Genomic DNA, 18,198 nt, shown 5'->3' on the forward strand with positions numbered 1-18,198 from the left:
GCCGCTGGACAACCTAAATTGGAATATTTATTTATCCGTAGCTTTCCATTTCTAGTTCCCATTTCTCAGTGGCTCAGGGCAGGTCTGAAAGAAGAAACTTTCAACTGAAATCAGATTAAAATGGTTCCAAGCCTGACTGTCATGACCATGTGTCAAATGTAATTGCCTCTCAAGAGCTCTTTATGACGAGTCTTCCCCCCAACAGAAGGCCTTGGCTGAAAATGTTTGTAGGCATGTTTTAAAGGCCCATGTCTAGCTGAAAGCAAACTCTTTGACTCTGGCAAAAGTCTTTTCTAATTCCTCAGCATGGAATATGTTATTGAGACTGATGCTAGAGAAATTATTCAGCTTTAACTTGTTCAGAATCAGGTGTATGAATAGATTCTGATTTGGCAACTTTTCTCAGAGATAATGTTCTTTGCTGATCTATGATCACTTTTAAATCAGTGTGAATTTTTTTCCTTTTATGTTTCTGAGACAAACAGTGTTGATGAGAGTTATCAGCAGGAGTTGTGCATTAAAATACAAATCATCATTCCAAAGTCACTGCTGATGAATTTCCATTGGAGAAACACTTCTCTACTGTGCAAGGTTATATACTTCAGGATCACAGAGTAATTGTACCCCCAGAGCATATCAGTTCAAATTATATGCAGGGCATTGTGGCATATGTCATATGAATTCCCTGGTCAAATGCTATCTAATGATGACCTGAGCTGGCTCAGGTTTCCATTCTGCAAAAATTGCAAACTGTGATCTTCATTATAATTTATAATTAATGGGCAGCAATGACTTTACATTTGCAGTCATAGACATAATCATATTTTTACAGCAAGATCATGGAGCTTTCACCAGCTTCACTGTGATAGTTGTGCCACTTCAATTAGCTTTCGGACAGTCCTCCTATGTCACATTTACTAAGACCCATATAAATGAATGCTGCTACACTTCCTGAAGGTTCAGAGCCGTCACTTACAATCTGCAATTTACTGCTGCAAACCCAGATACTATCGTTTGTCACTGTGGTACTCCATAGTCACTGGGAATTCAAGGAAAGTTACAATGCAAGTAGTTTATACCATTTTACAGTGCAGCAGACAGTGTGGGAAAAACACAAAAGTGATTATCTTTGTCCAAAAATTCTACCATTCCTCTCAAACATTGTGATGTTGTTAGAAAGTAAAGGAAGTTGGGTTTTTTGGAATAAGGAACAAAACGACAACAGCACAAGAAATCACTTCCACGTTCAAGTCTGGAAAGAAGTGACCACAGGCTATTGTTTCTACATAGGCAAAGATTCTAGATGTTCATGCACAGGGGGTACTGCAAACAAGCTCTCACCAAGGCCATTCTTCCCTTTCCTCTGCCATCTCTCATGGCGCCACTATGCTAGATACAAAACAGTGCTTCTAGGTACAGTTGATAACATGAAAATCTTCTCCTGCTTCTCATATACTTCTGTCCATCAGCCTCCTTCGGGGCTCAAGCTTACAGGCTGTATTTCCTCACTTCCTATTGGTTACTGATATGCAGTTCCCTTTATCGACACGATTTCTGCTTCCTCTGAAAAACTGATGCATAATTTGTATGTCAAATTCATATCATTTCCCCAGTTCCAGCAGTGTGAATGAACAAGGACTATCTGATAGGAAAAGATAACACCTGTCTACCTCTAAAGGGGAAAAGTAGCATTAATCTTGTTTCAGAGCATTGCTGATGAAAGTCGTTACACAGACATCAATCAACTTGAAGTAAGTTTTTTTTCTTTTCTTCAATTCAACAATTCCATTTCTCAGGCAACACAGAGAGACAGACACTTATGAATTAGTGTTTGGTCTATTATCTCCAGCAAGTTTATTTTACCCCAGGGATGGGGAACCTGTTGCCCTCCAAGAGCATATGGACTCCACTGTGTCCGGATAGAGGTGTGACATTTCTGGTCATTGGCCCTACTGTCTGACTGAAGTAGGAGCCCAGAAACATTGAGAGTGCCACAAGTTCCCCTTTAGTGTACCTGGCTTCTTTTGGTACCAGTTCAACACATAAACACTACTGTTTAACTTTGGTGGGACATCCACATTTCCACCACCGTCACCACAGTTATGAATATGAATACTGAGCAGAGAAATAGCCATGCTTTCTGAAGTAGAAAAAGTGGGAGTGTGTATTTATTTGACAAATGGAAAATAGAATTGAATGGTGTCTATTCAGTTGAATTTCCATTTGATCCAAAACAAACCCAGAGGGAAACTAATAGGCACAAACAGAAGTCAAATCATGCCCATCTGTTGCATTCTGCTGTTTTGTTGGTGTTTAGGATCCTGTCCAACCTGGACCTTGGGCGGATGTCTGCAGGTGACAAAAAGTGGAACAAAAAATAAACAGGAAACAAAAGTATCAAGACATGAAGGAAATGGGATTTTAACAAAAACAAATGAGAAGAAATCAAATTTTAACAAATAAAACACAAAATGTATGAGGCGTTTGGCAACAAATGGGAACAGAATCCTGAAATGACAGAAATGTTCTTTCACACATTTAACTCACACATCATTGAATTTTTACCACTTTACTTATTTCTGGATTTATTAGATTGCTGCTAAGAACCAATCTTTCTTCTCCCATTTTGCATATCAATGGATGGGGAAAGTTTGACTCCTGTTATATTGTTGCCTGCTCTTATATCCCTGCCTGCAACCTGTCTTCTGAAAATTTTTTCATGATTACTTGTGTTGACCAGAGCCTCTTTTGGCAATTACCTCAACACGTGTTCCCTGTTATCTGTTTTTGCTTAACACATGAATGTCCATTCCCCACAGGCAAGGTGTGAACATGGTTATGAACATGAAAGAAAATTATATATATTTTCATTGCAGTTGCTCCATTTTTACTATAGTGATCAGACACTGTTACATGTTTGAATGTTGTATTATTTCCCATGTAGCCCTATGTCAATATAGTGCTTGGGATGGTCACAGATTTTTGCTAAGCCTGCAATCATTCCAAACCAGAAAAAGTGATCTTTCTGAGAGCTAACAGAATTCTATTGGAAAATCACCTCCCTTGATCAAATTTTGCACAGACTAAAGAATTCGGCATTGGAAAGCGGGGATGGGGACAGAATCCTGTATTCAGAACTCTAGGCATTGTTGAACAGATGGTTGACACTTGGAAAGGGCTGACCAGCTGTTTGGAGAGTCAGGGTGTGGCAAGTTCCTGGTTTGTTGGCATCCATCTGTCTCGGGAGACAACCTGCTCCTTAAACCCAAACAAGTCATCAGTGCTGTGAATTCAGCAGGTGAAAGGTCTTCATGCAGAAACATGCACTTTGGTGAAGCACCTAGATAATCATTCAGCACAGGCAAAATGTGACAACACTTATACATATAAATATTGACAAGAGAACTAACCATGTTTACTGAAGGAGAAAAATAGCAAAGTTCTATGGTTTTGGGACTCTGTGTTTTACTTAATCAGGAGTCCAGTGTCTTATGGACACAGCCCATAATAGCAGATTCTGCTGATGGGCTTCCCATGGACAACTGGTTGGCCACTGTGAGAACAGAGTGCTGGACTAGAAGGACATCAGAAAAGAGGTGATAATGACAAAACAATGACAAAGATAGCTGGACAATGCTGAAAACCAGGTAGAAATGATAGCTCCATTTCTTTAAGGAGCATAGCTAAACACTATGTAGACTAACACAATTTCAGCTTATGTAGCTTACGATGTAGCCATAAAGACTACATCAGCAGTTTGCAGTGTTCAATATGGCATTAAGAGAGCCAACAATTTGCTTAAATATGCCTGACACAGATGATATAGTGCTTAAAGGCCAATAGAGCGGCTTTATATTCAGTGAAAGCTTTGAAATGTAAATCAAGCTGCATTTTGTTATCATCCACTTTAGCTGCAGTGGCAGACCTGAAATTCCAAATTGCAAAATCTTGGAGAGCCTTTTTGCCTTGAAAGGGGACATGGAAGTCCATAACTTCATAATAGCTACATTGTTGAACAACCTAATTTAATAATAGATGGAATGAGAAATGAAAGTGGATAACGGATCATAATGAGATGGCACAATTGCTATAGAAAGATATCTTTAGACGTATTATTATGCCCAGTGAAGATGAATTCTATTTCTTGGCTGCTACCTGCCAAATCTTCAAATGGTATAAATCTGGATGCAGCTTCTCTACCTTAAAGTGCTAACACTGCAGAAGTTGAAGTACTGATCTGGTGTCTAACAATTTTGTATTTCTTCTGACTAACTTGAAATGTTCTCCCAGGAGTCATTTCCAAGATTGTCAGGTGCAACTGATGCATAGCATCTGGTCCTGTTTATTGTCAGTATGTCCAAACATTTATTTTCCCATATACTGAAGCGCTGTCCGTTGCCATTGTTTTTAAACAAATGCTCTTGCTCTGGGTTTCTGGGAGGCATGGAGAAAGTAAGTTCTTGGTTTTGTTGTTTAGGCAAATCCATTTTCTGTGATCCTGCATTTGTCAGCGTTATTTAGGTTTCAATCCAGTATTCTTCTAGTTGCTCAGGCCACAACCCTGATCCTTTGGCGCTTGGAGGATGAGTGCAGTTTCATCCCACCTTTAAACTCAATTACCAGCCTGGGTCAACTGACATACTGAGCACTAGTCTTTTTTGCAATGTGCTGATACAAATGAGGCCAGTATCCATGCATAGTTTTTCCTTGCTGGTTACAGGAGATAGATCATGGAACATCTGAATTATTTATGGCAGGCTTCCTCAACCTCAGCCCTCCAGATGTTTTGAGACTACAGTTCCCAGCATCTCTGACCACTGGTCCTGCTATCTAGGGATCATGGGAGTTGTAGGCCAAAAACATCTGGAGGGCTGAGGTTGAGGAAGCCTGATTTATGGGATAGCATGATCTGAGGGCTGGGAACTGAGAAGATTTCTACTTCATATGGATCGATGAGTTTCCTCCAGGTGAAGTACACACCACTAAGGTTTAGGCTCTCTGTCCTCACCAAGTCTTTGTTACTTCAAGGGAGTTAACATCATTGACAAGGTAGGATTCAGCTTGCCTTACCCTGACCAAGCCAGAGCAGCCTGGAAAGCTTCTCTGTCCTGTGACCAGGGTCAGCCTCCCTGGCTAACACAGTTTGTTTGCCTCCAGTTTCCTTTTCTTTCTTGAGGTGGAAGGGTTCTCCTGCCCTCCTTGAAAAGGGCTCTTCTGAGGATGCCACAGCAGGCTTGGCTCATCCACTCCTGTGCTTCAGCTGTCCATCCATCAATGCCCTCCTTGAATAGGCTCCTGACAGTCAGCACACCAGGGTGATATCATCACTGGCCATGGCAAATTAGAAGGGTGCCCTGTCTGAACTGAGCAGAATGGCAGAAGTAGGACAGTAGTGCCCCTTGTCACAGTGAGTAATGATGATCATAATTATAGAAAATTAGAATAAAAGGCCATAGGAAAGTATGTCATGCTGAAGAAGCACATCACTCTGGGGTCTAGGAAATGAAATTATGGGCTTTTAGACAGAGGGAAATTTGTGTAATCCATCAAGGACAAGGGAGATGGTTTTGGCTATAGTATGGCACCATATTAAAAAATTTCTTTATTTCTTTCCAGAGCACTGTGTATTATGTTGCATTACCAAATGTCAACAAACATGTTTTTGCTTGCTGTTTCCTGATGGCCCACACCCCTTTTTGGTATGATCTCCCATCTGCTTGAATCATTGCCTACTTCCATTTCCTCTTATGCTTATATCCAAGTTTTGGAAAGTATAAATATATTTCTGTTACTCATTTTAGTAACCTTTCTGTGCTCATAAATAAGGAAGACATGTCTTACATGTAATAAACAAAGCTACACATTCTAAGTAGTAACAAAGCATGTTGAATATTGTTGTGATATGTGCAGTTTAACTGGTAGGGTCAGACAGGAACAAACTGAGGCAAGGGAAAAGAGGTTCATAGCATTATGAAGCAGACATATGTGAAGCACTTTGGATTCTCTAAAGCACTACATAAATGCTAAGAGTTATTAGGATATTTTCAAAACTAAGAACCAAGGAATGTCAAACTTGAGAAATTCTGCTTCAATGGCCAATAAAGTTGTCCTTTCTTTTTTTTATTTTTTTTTAATATAATTTTTATTAAGTTTATAATATACAAAATTCAAATTCCAAATACATGTTTCCATAAATCTAGTGGACTCCCCCCCTCTTCCGGACTCTGCATTCTCTGTAAAACCAAAACCTCAGCAATTTGTTGACTTATTTTAAACATAATATATATCTTCCATTTTATCGTGTTATCTGGTCTCTAGACATTTCAATCCGAACCCATTAATTTTTAGTTTCAACACAATAAAATTATTTCTTTACACCACTTCTGTCTTGTTGTGCCTTATTTACCAATTCAAAGATTTACCGATACTGAAGCTATAATTTCCTAGAGAGAAGCATTTTTTAGCATTCATACAATTTATAATGTTTTTTCAAATAGTCCTTAAATTTTTCCCAAACTTCCTCCGTTTCTTCTTCTCCCGAGTCTCGAATTCTGCCAGTCATTTCAGCCAGTTCCATATAATCCATCAGCTGCGTCTGCCATTCTTCCAATGTGGGTAGATTTTGTGTCTTCCAGTGCTTTGCCATCAAGATCCTTGCTGCTGTAGTAGCGTACATAAAAAAAGTTCTATCTTTCTTGGCCACCCTCTGGTCTACCATGCCCAGGAGGAAGGCCTCCGGTTTCTTGGGTAAGGTAAGTCTAAGCACCTTTTTAGTTCATTATGTATCATCTCCCAGAAGGCCTTCACCTTCGGGCAGGTCCACCAGAGGTGTAGAAATGTCCCTTCCTCCTCTTTACATTTCCAACATTTATTATCAGACAGGTGATATATCTTTGCAAGCTTGACTGGGGTCATGTACCACCGGTATGTCATTTTCATAATATTTTCCTTCAAGGCACTACATGCCGTGAATTTCATTCCGGTGTTCCATAACCTTTCCCAGTCTTCAAACAAAATGTTGTGCCCCAAGTCCTGCGCCCACTTTATCATGGAGGATTTAACAATCTCATCCTGTGTATTCCATTTAAGCAGCAAGTTGTACATTCTCGAAATTAACTTAGATTTTGGCTCAAGCAACTCTGTCTCTAGTTTCGATTTTTCCTCCTGGAAACCCACTTTTTTGTCCGCTTTAAAAACTTCCTGGATTTGAGCATAATGCAACCAATCTCGCACCTTGTTTTTTAACTTTTCCATACTCTGCAACCTCCATTTATCTCCAATTTTTTCAATTATTTCCCAATATTTAGGCCAGTGGGCCTCCATATTGAGTCTTTTACGTGCTTTGGCCTCCATCGGTGAGAGCCACCTCGGAGTTTTACTCTCCAATAAGTCTTTATATTTTGACCAGACCATAAAAATTGCCCTTCTGACGATATGGTTTTTAAACGATTTATGAACTTTAACCTTGTCGTACCACAAATATGCATGCCACCCAAAAGCATTATCAAATCCCTCCAGGTCGAGGACATCGGTGTTCTCCAACAAAATCCAATCCTTCAACCAGCAGAGGGCTGCAGATTCATAATATAACTTCAAGTCCGGCAGGGCAAACCCCCCTCTTTCTTTCGCATCTGTTAGTATTTTAAACTTTATTCGGGGCTTTTTGCCCTGCCAGACAAATTTAGACATATCCCTCTGCCATTTTCCAAAACATTCCACCTTATCCACGATCTGGAGGGCCTGAAACAAAAATAGCATTTTCGGCAATACATTCATCTTTATAGCAGCTATTCTACCCAACAAGGAAAGTTTCAGTCTTGACCATGTTTCCAAGTCTCTTTTGGTCTCTGACCAACATTTCTCATAATTGTCCTTAAACAAATTCAAATTTTTGGAGGTCAGGTACACCCCTAAGTACTTTACTTTTTTAACCACATTTAGTTCTGTTTCTTTTCTGAACTCCTCTATTTCAGTAGTTGTCAAGTTTTTTGCTAAAACTTTAGTTTTTTGTTTATTCAACTTGAATCCCGCCACCCGACCAAAGTCAGAAATTAATTCTAACGCTCTTTTAGTACTAGAGGCTGGCTCCTGTAATGTTAATACCAAGTCATCTGCAAATGCTTTCAGTTTATATTGTTTCTCTCCGACCACAATTCCCTGTGCCAACCGGTCATTTCTAATCATATTCAATAGCACCTCCAGGACTGAAATAAACAACAGAGGAGATAGAGGGCACCCCTGTCGTGTCCCTTTTTCAATTTTGAACTCCTCTGTCACCACGTTGTTTACTATCAATTTAGCTTTTTGTTCTGAATAAATTGCTTCTATTCCGTTTTCAAACCCCCGCCCTACTCCCATCCTTTCCAAATTTTTCTTCATAAACATCCAAGAAATGTTGTCAAAGGCTTTCTCCGCATCAATAAAGATCAACACCGCTCTTGTATTTGAGTTAATCTGTAAAAATTCCAAAATGTCAATGATGTTTCTTGTGTTATCAAATAAATGTCTGCCAGGGAGAAAGCCTGCTTGGTCCTTATGAATCACTTCATTTAATACTTTCTTAAACCTACTTGCCAAAATGTCAGCAAAAATTTTGTAATCCACATTTAGGAGTGAGATAGGACGGTAGTTTTTAAGTTGAGTTTTTTCAGTTTCTGATTTTAATACCAACGTGATGAAAGCTTCTTTCCACGTTTCCGGTGCTTTCCTCCCCTCCATAATCTGGTTACAAACTTCCAACAATGGTTGTATCAATGAATCCTTCAATGCCTTGTAATATTTGGAAGTAAGTCCATCAGGTCCCGGAGACTTGCCCAGTTGGAGGTTCTGAATGGCGCATTCAATTTCTTGGATTGTAATATTACAGTTCAGGGTTGCTCTCATTTCCTGGGGTATTTTTTGTAATCCATTAGTTATGACAAATTGGTCCACCTCCGAGCCTTTTTGTGGCCTTTGTGAATAAAGTTCTTTGAAATATCTCTGGAAACACTTTCTAATTTCCTCGGGTTTCTGAACCATTCTCCCTTCAATCTCTAGATTTGTAACTGTGTTAAGCTTTTGTCTCTTTTTCAACTGCCAAGCCAACAACTTCCCGCACTTGTTAGCAGATTCAAAGGTTCTTTGTTTCATTTGTTTAATTTTCCATTCCACCTCTTGATTTATCAGTTTCGAATATTGTGCCTGGAAAAACTTCACTTCTCTCAATACTTCCTTTGATTTAGGCCTGGATCTCAGTTTTTTCTCTCCTTCTCTTATTTTCTCCAAGATCTTCTCCTTCTTTTCATTCCAGAGCCTTTTTTTAATCGTGTTCTGCTGTATTAGAAACCCTCTCATAACTGCTTTACTTGCGTCCCAGATTGTTCTTTTTTCCACGTTTGTCTTTAAGTTTATTTCAAAATAATCCTTTAAAACTTTTTGGGCCTTCTTAACAATCTCCTGATCTCTTAACAAAGCGTCATTCATTCTCCATCTGAAAGATCCGGTTGTATTTAATCTCAATTCCATTCTCAAAGCGTTGTGGTCGGAGCAGGTTTTTGGGCAGATTTCCGCTTTTCTAGTCTTAGGTGCCAGCCCTCTAGTTATCCATATTTGGTCGATTCGCGTCCATGTCATGTGGGCCTCAGAAAAGAAAGTTCCTTCTTTCCCTAGAGGGTTCTTGATCCTCCATATGTCAATCAAATCCAAATTGTCAGTCATTTCGAAAAAGGTTTTTGGTAGTCTGCCGTCTTTCGTTATATTAGCACTTTGCGACTTATCCATATTCACTGAGGCGACGCCGTTCATATCTCCCAACATGATAATGTTGTTGTAATCCAAATAGTCCAGCATAGTCTCATGCAGCTTCTTAAAAAATTCCGATTTTCCATCATTTGGGGCGTATATTCCTAGAATTAAAAACTTTTCTCCTTGTGTCTGAATTTCAATTGCCAAAATTCTACCCTGTTCATCTTTGAATACAAATTTTGGTGACAAGTTCTCCTTTGCATATATCACCACTCCTCTTTTCTTAACTTTGTCCGATGAGATAAATTCTTGGCCTAGCCTTTTGTTAATTAACACTTTTCTGTGGAGTCTTGTCACATGTGTTTCTTGCAGGCAAATAATGTCCAATTGTTCTTTTTTCAAAATATGAAATACTTTTCTCCGTTTTTCTGGAGAATTCCCGCCATTTATGTTCCAACTAAGAAGCTGTAGAGACATCCCGGTCTACTTCTTGAATATCACAGTTGGGTATCCAATTTGTCCTCCGTTCCCGAAGGCTGTGGTGCCGGTCCGCCTCCAGATGGTACGGGTCTTGGTGGTGATCCCGGTGGTGGGGGCCAGGAATCTACAGCTCTCTTTTGGAGGTCCTCCTCGTTGTCGTGTAGGAACTTCTGGTGGTCCTCTGGTGTTTTAATTCTTACCTTCTTTCCTTTATAAGTGAATGATAAACCTTGAGGAAATTCCCACCTGTAAGGGATTGCGTTGTACCTTAACAATTTAGCCAAGTCTGTATATGAGGCTCTAAGGTCCAGCAGATATTTAGGAATATCTCTATAAATTTCTGCCCTTTTGCCTTCAACTTCCAGAGATTTTTTAAAATGTTGGCCTAATATCTTGTCTCTTTCCTCTCTTGTTCTCAAACAAACCAAACAGTCTCTGGACTTGTCTTTCTTAACCGATCTTCCCAATCTGAAGGCCGTCACAATTTTGAAGTCTTTATCTTCCTCAACCCCCCAAAATTTAGAAAACAACTGCGTCAAAAATTCCTCTAGGTTGCCCTGCTCCAGCTCTGGGACGGCCCTCAGCCTAAGATTACATTCCTTACTTTTCAGTTCCACCATTGACAGGTAGGCTTGCTGTTCTCCTACCTGTCTTTTCAGAGGTCTTACTTCCCCTTTGATCTCCTCCACCTTTTTGCACGCTTGCTCAGCTTTGTGATTGGCTTCCGCAGCTAATTTGTAGTTCTCCGCCGTAGCTCCTTGCAATTTCTCAATAGCCTGAGTATGCTGGGAAACCTGATCTGTTAACTTGCTGATAGTAGATGTAGCTCTGTCAATTTTAGATGACTGATCGTCCACCTTCTTATTCAAAAGTGCCAGTTGTTCCAAAATTTGTTTCAAGACTGGATCAGTTCCTCCAGTTGCCATATCTTCTGTTGCAAGCGTTTCAACTTCTTCCTCCTGCGCCGTCAGCACAGTTGGTACCGAAGATCTGCGTTGATGAGTCAACGTTGTTTGAACAAGCTGCCCAGCTCTCTTATCTTTTTTCTTTTCTTTAGCTTCCTCAGCTAAAGCTTCCTTAGCTTTAGATGCTCTTGTTTTCCCTGGGCCACTCATTCCCCAGCTGCCTCTGTTCAAGGTCAAATAGTCTTTCAATCCATGAGAAAGGCAAGTCCAGAATGTAAACAATTGAACCACAAAAAATCCCAATAAGGTACAGTTCCCAGACCTCTATATCTCCGCAAATCCACTAGGGGGGGTTTTCATAAGAAAGAAAGTTTCTTTTCCACCATCAAAGTTCCTATTTCAATAAGTTGTCCTTTCTAAAAAGATTGCTACCTGCTTAAGAAATGTACCGTTAATAATGAAATAGGAACAGCTTCACTGCAACACTAATCCTATGTGAGGTAAATTAAGTTTTTGAAACTAACCATCATGTTTCTCACTAACATCTAGTTTGGAGCTAGAGTTAGAATCCTCAAGAATTTGCACAATTTTTTCCTGGCTCTTAACCATTAGTTAATATACCATATTAATATACCATCTCTTAATATACCATCTGCCTGCAAAGCTGGTGGAAAGCTAGCATGTCAAATCATTTGTTCCCTGATGTCACAGCTTTCTATATACAGGAAGTAATACAGGAGTAATTTTAAGCAAGGCACACACACACCTTCCCCCAGTAGAGGCTTGTGGCCATGCACAATGTATCTGCCAGCTCATTCAATGCCACAAAGCTGCGAGAGATCTAGAGGCATAAAAATCAAACACTGGGGGATCCAAAATGCAAGGAACTAAAATACTGTACTTAAAATCAACAATGGCAATTCATTGTTTGTAGACACTTTTCAAAGGTATCCTCTTAGTTAACAATGTATGCTAATAACTTGGTTATTACGGGGCCCAATTTCTTGCTCCTACTGCACATACCTGTAAATCTCCACTGAGGGTTAAACTAAAAGAGATTTTGTCCAGAATCTCTGCTCTCTTGGAAAAAAATGGCTGATGATGAAATAACTTGAAAAGTGCACAAGCAGAGTGAAGAAAAATTAAGTTACACAACAAATTGCTATTTTCAAGAAGAGTACTAGCTGGATGGCTAAAGAGTGTTCTTAGTAGCTTGAGCCACACACCCTAAATGCTTTGTCCATTTATTTATGTATTTATCAGGTTATTTATTTAGTTTTTAAAAATCCAGAGTATCACATGTCTCGTATCTATAAATCAGTGAGTTGTAGGTTGTCAGTTCATTCCATTATGAATTACACATGTACATAGGACAGCTGCTGTCATATAGGAAAGCAATCAATGTATTTTTGCTTTTCATCTTTTTTAGAAATGCCTTGATGGTTGAGGATGTCCTCTGTTTCCTGACTGCTTATAGCTACAGAAGACAATCTCCAGTGGTGTTTTCCTCATGTTAAGTGACTCTAAACACACACTTGCTCAGGAGAAGGTCCCATTTAACACAGTGGGACTTCCCTCTGAGTAAAAATGCATAGAATAGCCCTGCACTTCACCAAAGGCCAAAAGCAGTTTTATAGCCCAAACTTGATCTCATCCTCGTCTTAATCGGCCTGCGATCCTATCCTCACTTACCTAGAAGGAAGTGCTATTGAACTGAGTGGGACACACTTCTGAGTATAATAAGTGGTCCCAGCCATTAACATGAAGAGGCTTGATGCACAACATATACTGTGGAGCTTTCTTTCTTTGAAGCAGTGCCAAAACAATATTAAAACATTGTCAGGGATTCATTGTGAAATAACTGAAACACAACTCTGGACTTAGGAAAAGCCTTTGAGTTTAGCAAGGATACCTTACATATTTGTTCTATACCTTTTATGCACATTAGGGATTAATACTCCATACTTTTAACAAGTTCCAGGCCAGTTTACAAAAAGTTAAGATTACTCTAAAGCAAATGAAAACAAAGACATCAGAACATCTCACTATAAGAGAGCAGTCTAAAAGCTGCTACAAGAATCACTTGTCTGCCTTTCATGCGGCCTCTTTTGACCCTTCCTGCTTTGACAAAGTCTTCTGTGTCCAAATCCCCAGCTTGGGACCTTATGTGGATATACACGTATAACTCTTTATGTTTTCATTTTCAGAGTGCCCTGTCCAAAAGGCTTAGGACAGACCACAGCTTTCAACAGAGATACAAAAAAAAAAACTTAATCTAAAATAATCCCATGCATGCTTAATCCACAAATACAACTTTTAGACCAAGGCTTCCAATTCTGCTTTATCTCAACAGAAACTGTTTTCTTTGAGACACTTTCCCTTTCCTTTTCACATTTCCTCTGGACAAATCAAGGTAAATTCACTGCAGGTAGACCCTGATTAGCCACAAGGCTTTCCACATGTCCCAGCCTTTGTGGCTCTGGGGCTGATCTCTTTCCTCCTGTGACTTGTGCTGCATAACCTCCTTTCTCCCTTACGTCATGTGCAAAGCAATCCTTTTTCTTCTGTGTTAACATGCCCAGTAATCTGCCTGGAAAGGCACCAGCTTGCCCTAACAGAATGATCCCCATCACCTTCACCTCAGACATAGGATCACGTGGTGGGAGATTACATGATTAAGATGTATTTTCAGTCTTGTTATTGCTGGTTGTAAACCATTCAAGCTTCACGCCCACCTGCCTTTTGTAGCATGTCAGCCGCCTCAATAAACCTCATAGATAGTCAGCTCTCCTTCATTTTCTCCAGCAGTTACTTTTTAAGTAAGCATCTGATGGTCAAATGCCATCAATTTGCCAGTGTATTTCCAGGAGCCGGCGATAATGCTTCTGTATCATATTTACCACTGCCAAAAGCAAAAGAAAACATTTTTTAGGGAATAAAATATGTCAGAGACAGCTCCTGCCATCATTGCTGGAGAAAGTGGTAAACCCACACCACTTTCATTTCTGCCTACTTGTAGCATTTATTTTTGGACCAATAAAATAAATGCCTGTGCGTTTAACTCTCTCTTGGTGGACATCACCAAGGAGACTGGCATAAACTGGCCTGGAGTTTATTATACTTGAAGATGATAGTTACTTAGAATCCCAGTGCTTGTTTCTTCCCTGTTTCCCCACACTCTGAGATAAGAGCCCAAAAGTTCCTCTGGATTAGACCCAAGGCCTGTCTGGTTCGTAATCCTCACAGTGGCTAACCAGATATCTGTGGGAAGCCCCCTCCAGCAGCTGGTCAAAAACAAGAGCTGGACTCAAAATTATATGTTTTGTCTACTAGAAGCAGTTCTATACCATAGATTCAGGGAGTTCCTGCACTTAAATGAATGTACAATCTCATGATGCAATCATTACTGTCTTCTTGTGGGCAGAAGCAGGGAAAAGAGGTAGAAAGGAGAAGCAGTAAAAGCACTGACACAGGATAGTTTAAGGGTTGAAAACCACCAAAGGGATATGAGACAACTCAATTTTATTTGACATTGCAATAATGACAAGTACGATCTAGTACACCTAATGACAAGTACGACCCAGTACACTCAGAAGGCTCCACTACAATAAACTTGTCCATGTCACCTCAACTACAATAAATCTGTTCACAAGGCTCTAGCCACAAGAGGAGATAATTATCAAATGATGATGACTCACTGCTTGCTCTTGACACCTACAATAAAGTGGGATAATCTGTCCCTCTGATCATCATTTACAGGTGAGCCATAGACCTTTTCCTGTTAGTCCAGGGTAAGTCTTCACCAACAGAACAGGCAGACTGTCCTGGAATAACTTACCAGGACGTCCCTTTTGAAAGCCTATGTATCACCTTGTTTTAAATTTAAAACAACTGGAACGGGTTGGTGTTCCTTTTTTAACTGTTCCTTTTATAATACTTTCTGCAAAGCAGTAAACAGATTCCCAAGCCACTCTCTGTTCTAACCTGTGATACTATTGCCATCCACACAAATATATCGATGTCAGCAAACTAATCCAGTACTGTCAGCAAACCAATATGGTAAATTCAGCAGAATAATGGATGAATCCTAATCACTGCATTCACAAAAGTTCAGCAACATGTTCTCCAACTACTATTACATTTAGACCTTAAGCCACATCTTAAGCCAATTCTATCCTTTAGTAATATCTCCTTCCACTTCTTCATGGATAATGTAATTCAAGCAATCTCTTCATGCTCATGTCTTTGGGCCCCCATTAATTTCACCAGCAGCTAAGTTCTAGAAGAGTCTTACCATACTGGCTGCTTCAGCAAGCCATAATCTCCTGGTTGCTTTTGCTAGGCAGTACACCCCCTTATAACCAGAACTTTGGCAATTCACCTTCTATGGGTGTTCTTCATTAGGGTATGAAGAGGCTCCCTGAGATACAAAGGGTGGAGGGTGTAGATCCCTGACATGTCCCAAATCTGAACTTTTAGTATATATGCAATTTCCCCAAGGACTTTCTGTTGTGTCGACATTTAAATAAAATTAAAATGTGAAATTCTTGTTGAAACAGGAGCCGCACAAGATAACCATACCCTCGGCATTTGCACCAGCAATTAAAAATGTAAAAAAGAAGAAGTAACTGCCAAGGTGGATTTTGTACTAGAAGTCTAATTTTTAAATCAAAATTGGCAGGAACAGTAAATTAATTAATCTGGAATTACAATGGAACTGCTAGGAAAGTACCTATGACATTCAAATTAATACCAAAAGTGCATCAAATGATTAATGTTACTACGATGAACATCAGAGAAATTAATAAAGATTAGGCCAATTATTACAAAGTGTCACACACTAGAGATAGTTCATTGCAAATATGATGTACACCATGGAAATGGGCAATTGCTTTCCCCCAGAAAAGTCATGTTAATAGAACGATAAAGATCTGGTGGAAAATTGGAGCACCTAGAAAGTCCTTCCAAAAAGCTTCTCCTACAATGCATGCATCCACATTTCCATTGTTCTGCCTGATCTTTATGGCTTAACAGACACATATTTGATATGCAGCGTTGTGCATGGCCAGCCTTTGGTTGGTGGAAGACACAAGGACATTTGGTTGCTTAGTTACATACTGGGAAACAAGTTCTTTGATATAGTGTGAATGTTAAAGAAACTTGCAGCTTAGTTCTGGTTGCAATTAGGAAGCAGAATCATTTCAGAAGTGGTCTGTGTACAAGTTCTATTGATATTTATGCAATACCAGTAGTGCTCTGTTAATCTATCAAGCCAAATATTTCCCCCCAGAACTTAAAACCTGCTCATGTATAGTTGATACGGGAGTTGGGCATTACTGAAATGTGTATAGTACTTCAGTGACTAAACATTATGACAAATCTAACAAACAACACATAGATTTTCCTTTATATTTTGTCATCTGTAGGGTGATATCACACAATCCTGAAAGATTCATACTCAAATGGAAATATTCTTAAAACAACTACAAACATCAAGGAGCAGCGGCATTAGAGGAACACAGAATGGAACTTAACTGCTGGTTCTGCACAGCAAGAAGTTGATAGAACTCTTTTTAAAATGATCTCTGGGGGAAAGCCAACAGAAGCGGGAGTAGTATTCACTTCAGGATTTATCATTCCTAAGGGATGGGGATGAAAATGTTTTCTCCCTACCCCCCAGGGGAACCATGTGGAAAGAGGCCAAGAACCTACAGCAGAACATGACAGCCAGTCAAAGAGGCCAAATGGTGACAGGAAAAACATGCACATGATGGAAAGAAAGGGACACCATGTGCCGATGTTTCTATGCTAATGCTAGAAGCCCCAAAGTTAAGATGGGCAAGCTGGAATGCTTGGCTATAAAGGAGAACACAGATCTAGTGAGCATAACAGAAACGGAATGGAAAGAACCAGTAGAATACAGTCATACCTCAAGACAATCTCAGTGGGAAAGAGAGCTACACTTGCTAACAGGAAGAAATGTTCAGAATGGAACAGACTGCCCTGGGAGGTGGTTGGGTCTTCTTCTCTTGAGGAACTTAAACAGAGTGCATCCAGCATTGCTGGTCCTGCCTGCAGTGGTAGATTGGATTAGATGCTTTCCAAGTTCCCTTCCAACCCAATGATCCTATGATTCTACCCAACATCCCTGTGTACAATGGCACTTTAAAATAATCAAGAGGCATTGAAGAGCTTTCCATCTTATGCATCCACTGACCTTTTGTGGAGACTGTTCTTCCTGAGTGTTTGAGACAGAGAACACACAGCATGTTGTATTCCATGTCATGTCAGTCATTATTCTCTTTTTGACATCACTTGTGTTCTTAAGTCAATGCATTCTTAATTAATGAGGCATTTGTACTCAATCAAGAAACCATTTAAAATACACTTTTAATTTTAATGAGTTTCCTGTGATTAATTATTTCCACATGACTTATTCATATTTTAGGACATTTCATAATTTACACCCTCTTCCCCCTGCACATGCAGCATAAAACTTGAAATTTGAGAGTAGCTTTGACCCAGTACTTTACCAAAGTGAACATTTCTACATAAGATTGTGTATTTTCTTGCAGAACCTGCCTTTATAGGTTTACAGGAACAGAAGTTGCTAATATGTAGCATGTGTACAGTACTAGGCACTGAAATGTGCATGTGTGACTACCGTTATAAGAAATATGTGGTTATATGTTCAAGAATATATAGCCATTTTGTTACTCCACCATACTGTCAATTTTGCATAATATTTCTATCATGAAATGTCTTGTTCTCAACAAACATACAAGCTATTCTACAGGAATAGCGACTCTAAAGATTCAGTATAAAAAATTCTCGTGGCAGCTTCTTCATTTGTTCTGACACTTAGTTCACTCCTTAGTTTTGCCTCAAATCTCTTGCCATCTTTTCTAATAAACAGTAAGGGCCTATATTTCCATTTCACTAGGAGTAGGAGACTTGTGGCCAAGCAGAAATTGTTGGTCTCCAACTCCCATGTCCAATGGTTAGGGGTTGTAGTCCAGCAATGTCTGGCAGGCTACAGGTTCCCCTCCTCTGCTCTACAGAATGCAGAGCTAGTAGGCATGACAAGGAC

The 18,198-nt window shown here is 39.6% G+C and overlaps 1 long non-coding RNA gene across 2 annotated transcripts; it reads right to left on the bottom strand.

Moving 5' to 3' along the window:
* Window positions 1-1,125: 1,125 nt before the first annotated feature.
* LOC309367707 lies at window positions 1,126-17,368 on the bottom strand. Of its 2 annotated transcripts, none has more exons than XR_014167299.1 (3): window positions 17,326-17,368; window positions 13,844-14,010; window positions 1,126-1,571 (listed from the first exon to the last, which is right to left on the bottom strand). It is a non-coding gene; the product is annotated as an uncharacterized lncRNA (long non-coding RNA). The 2 variants fall into 2 exon arrangements; XR_014167300.1 differs by lacking the exon at window positions 1,126-1,571 and adding an exon at window positions 2,241-2,349.
* Window positions 17,369-18,198: the final 830 nt, after the last annotated feature.

Source organism: Podarcis melisellensis (genome assembly GCF_964234715.1).
Source record: "Podarcis melisellensis genome assembly, chromosome: 4".
In the NCBI taxonomy this organism is placed as follows: domain Eukaryota; kingdom Metazoa; phylum Chordata; class Lepidosauria; order Squamata; family Lacertidae; genus Podarcis; species Podarcis melisellensis.